Below are 5,000 nucleotides of genomic sequence, written 5' to 3'. Positions count from 1 at the left end.
GCCAAAACGCGAGCGTCTCCTTTTCTTCTTTTTGTGGGAGTCCCCGGGACGCCTGGACTCATTTGCAGATTTATGCTCCTCTATGGTTCGCGTCATTTCGGCGGGGAGAAAAGTGATTAAGATGGACCGAGACGCAGACAAGTTCAGCGTCAGGGTAACAGTAATGCGTTCATGATGTGAGAAAATACTGTAGAGTTCTAGAGATGGGACATATAAATGCTCACTCTATTGAATATTAATAATAATAATAATAATAATAATAATAATAATAATTATGTAAATTTCAGATCACACAGCAGTTCTGAAAATTCAGTAGGTATGAGTATTAGAAGAAACAGAAGTTTAAAATAGAGGGAAACTCAACGCATATATAGTATATTCTACATTATAGTAAAATTTGTTGTTAGAAGAAATTTGTCTTGTCTCGTGTATACAGAACTCAAATAGAGGAACTTTAAAAACTTTCGCAAAGCAATGTATGCAGTGGTTCTTTGAACCGGACTGTGCATAAGATTTAATCAGAATCAATATATATTAAAGAGGAAAAGAATAGTATGAAAATAATAATATAATATAAGTTCTATTATAAAATGTAAAATGTCAACGGCATATTGTTGAAGCAGTTTAGAAAGGTCTGAATGATAAAGATGCTGACGAATACCATACACATAACACTTCGAAAAAGACAGAAACGCTCAACAGCTCATTTCTTTCTGTTGTTTGTTAACTTCACAGACGCTGTCTACATAAAAAAAGTTGCTGCCTATCAATATCCGGATCAAAGACACATTAATCCCTCCGTCACCACGAGATCACTCCCACACTTAAGACAGCCAACGAAAATTCGGGATCGAGGCGTGAACACGCCGCATGCACAGTTGGACACAGGGCTCCCTGGTACACGTTGCTCCGAAGAAGTGCACCACGCCATGCCTTTCCATCTCGGTAAGTAACCAATAAGATGGTGAAGGGAAGAGCCATGTATATATGGAGAGATGGCAGAGGTGGTGGGTTGGGTTAAACTCAGGAACTTGCCAAGCAGTAAGGGTGTGATTGAGTGTACTTCCTCGAAGCGAGGTGTCCTAGGAATTCCTGTGTTCAACTGTACCTCCTATTATTCTAGGGACAAGCTCCTACACATAATCCTGACCATTAAAAGGAATGGTACTGTAGTTTGCATAACGCAAGATCACCATATGCTACAAGGAAATGACGCAAGTTTCGAATTACTTATCTATCTGAAAAGGGGTGCGCCCAACCCTGTAATATCTTCTTATCCTTCAGTCTCACTTATGAATATTCTCTTCCATTCAGGCCCTCGAATTGAAAGAAATTGAAATTGAAAGAAAAAGAAATGTGATAATCTTTCACCATAGTCAAATTGACGTAGTATTATTTGTAGGATGACTAGTCATTTCCCTGACATAGAAGAAAGGTACGGTGAATGCCTGGAAGAACTTTCACAGGAAACGCGACCTCTTGAAAAAGGGAAAATTCAAACGGACAAGTAAACGAATTAGATTGTTTGAAGTTTAAATTTCACTTATATATATATATATATATATATATATATATATATATATATATATATATATATATATATATAGGCTATATATATATATATGTGTGTGTGTGTGTGTGTATATACATATATATATATATATATATATATATATATATATATATATATATATATATATATATGTATATATATGGTGATCTGGGGGCAGAAATAAACCACAGAATACAAGCAGGATGGAAGAATTGGAAAAAAGTGCGCGGAGCACTATGTGAGAGGAAAATAGGGGTTAAGTTGAAAGGTAAAGTACACAGGACCGCTGTGAGACCGGCAATGATGTATGGAGCGGAGACGTGGGCAATAAAGAAGACAGAAGAGAAGAAACTGGATGTGGCAGAAATGGGAATGCTGAGATGGATGTGTGGGGTGACAAGAAGAGATAAGATACGGAATGAAGTAATTAGGGGTAACACAGGAGTTAGAAAACTATCAGATAACATCCAAGAAAGTAGACTGAGGTGGTATGGTCATATCATGAGAAGAGATGAACAGTATACTGGGAGGAGGGCGATGGAAATGGAGGTACAGGGAACGAGAAGGAAAGGGAGACCAAAGCGAAGGTGGATGGACTGTATCAAGGATGACCTTTGATGAAAGGGATTAACCGGTGATGAAGTGTGGGACAGAGGTAGATGGAGAAAGCTGGTCAGAAACATCGACCTCACATAGAAGTGGGAAAAGATGCAGACAAAGAAGATATAAATATATATATATATATATATATATATATATATATATATATATATATATATACACATATATATATATGTATATATATACATATATATATATATATATATATATATATATATATACAGTAATCCCTCGCCATTTCACGTCTCAAGTTTCGCGGCCTCAGTGCATCATGGATTTTCAAAAATATTCATCAAAAAATTAGAAAAAATGGCGCGAAAGTTACGCGGGCGCTAGCAGGAGGCAGGGAGAGTACAGTAGAACATCAGGTATCAACACAGAGATGGCGCACAACTCAAAATACACCTCTCTGATTCTCTGGCCATCTCGGCTCCAGAATCTCGCAAGCTGATTGGGCGAGCCACCGAGACTCTTTACCCAGTATCTCTCCCTGCCGTGCGCCCTGCGAAGGGAGACCGCATTCATTGTTCTCTCTCGCTTAGCTTGTGTTGCTTAGTCTTGCCGCGTGGAACTTTTAGCTGTTTTCTTGTTTTTTTAGTGTAAAATAGTGCTTGTGACACCCTTGAAAATGGCTCCTACACGTCCTCTACCCTCTACATCCTCTAGTGAACCGAAGACAAAAACAAAAATTATGATGGTGAACGAGAAAGTGAAATTATTGGACATGCTTAAGGCAGGCAGTAGCTATGCGTCTGTTGCCCGCATTTACGGAGTGAATGAATTGACGGTTCGCTACATGAAATAAAGATGAAATGAAAATACGTAAAACTGCAACAATAACGTTCTCCAAGGACACTAAGCGCAGTGTGACTACTCGTAATAAGACGATTGTGCAAATGGAGAATACGTTATCAATGTGGATATCAGACTGTCGGGAAAAGAAGGTAAGTCTTGATACCAACATGATTCGAACTAAAGCCAAAACCCTGTATGATAGCCTAGTTCCTGAAGGAAAATCGAACGAAGAAGACGAAGGTGATGATAACGACAAAGAAGATGATCCCGCCCCACAAGAAAAACGTGGTTTTGTTGCCAGCAAGGGCTGGTTCGAGAAATTCAAGAGGAGGTTTGGCCTTCGCAGCGTTCCTTTGTATGGGGAGGCGGACTGTATCAAGGATAACCTATGATCAAAGGGATCAACCGGTGATGAAGTTTAGGACAGAGGTAGATGGAGAACGCTGGCCAAAAACATCGACCTACATAGAAGTGGGAAAATATGCATTTAAAGAAGAAGGAGAAGAAGAAGAATATGTATGTACATGTACACTTACACTCTATTTCTATATTTATATATTATTTATGTATAAATGTAAATGTACATTCAGTATACGTAATGTATTAAATACTGTATTTATATTACAGTATTTATACAGTACTGTACTTTAGTTTATCTACAGTATATAATTTATATTATCAATATTTATCTACATGATTTTTTAATGTTCTAATGATAACATGTGCATTTAAATGGTTAATATACACTTATTGTTATTATATATACATGTACATGTACACAAAAAATTTACGTATTCCAAAAATAGGGAGGGAACCTACTTCGCGGTTTTTCACCTATCGCGGTTGGTTCTGGTCCCCATTAACCGTGATATGTGAGGGATTACTTTATATATATATATATATATATATATATATATATATATATATATATATATATATATATATATATATATGTATGTGCATGTATATGTATATATACATATATATATATATATATATATATATATATATATATGTGTGCATGTATATGTATATATAAATATATACATATATATATATATATATATATATATATATATATATATATATGTATATATATAAATATAAATATATATATATATATATATATATATATATATGTGTGTGTGTGTAAATATATATGTATATATATGTATGTATATATATATATATATATATATATATATATATATATATATATATAAAGTCATTACGTAATTGATCGAAAAAAGTATCATTTAACATAAATTAATTACTTGGGTTTTTCTTGAATGTTTTAACATGGTTACAAGCAAATTTCTTTGGCCTGCTATTTTCTATTGCAATTGTCCTTTTATTCATTCCAGAAATCAATAACACAGTTGGCAAAACATCTTTTGATGTGCTACAGTTCAGTGTCAATTCACAATGACATTAAAGAAAACTGGCAGCTGAGCCTGGCCAGGATGAACCACATACCAGATGCTTTAACCAGTAAAACTATCGTTCACTTGTTTGTCCTGATAGAGTTTGGAGTATTTATCCTTGGAAAAAGTCGCGTATACTTTACAGCTTATGCTAAAATCATTAGAATAGATCATTATCCTAAGACTCAGAGGATTACTATCCCTAGGAGCCTCATTGGTTACCATGGGCAATGTAGTAATAGGACAGAAACATATCATCAAGGCACCATTGCTTTGGCCTTTCCATGGTCTTCTGCCTACTTTATCAATACGCACAAAACTCGGAGGTCAAGCTGCAAAATACCTTAAAATTTTATGTTCGCCATTACCCTCCCTTGCGCCAATAAGGTCTGCTTCCAGGTTGACATTTAAAAGGCTTAAGTAGCTGCGGTTTGTTGGGTGAACTGTTCCAATGAAATCGTGGACATGTGGCTGTTTCGGTTAAGCTTCAGTCCTGCGCCATCCTCTTGAAAGCTATTCCAAATTCTTCCCAAACATCAAAATAAAGAAGTCTTCTTGGCTCTTGGAACAGTTACTGAGTTATCGGAGTGGCGTAGGTTTTTTAATGA

Source organism: Palaemon carinicauda, chromosome 15, assembly GCF_036898095.1.
Source record: "Palaemon carinicauda isolate YSFRI2023 chromosome 15, ASM3689809v2, whole genome shotgun sequence".
Taxonomy (NCBI): domain Eukaryota; kingdom Metazoa; phylum Arthropoda; class Malacostraca; order Decapoda; family Palaemonidae; genus Palaemon; species Palaemon carinicauda.
This window is presented reverse-complemented; position numbering follows the sequence as displayed.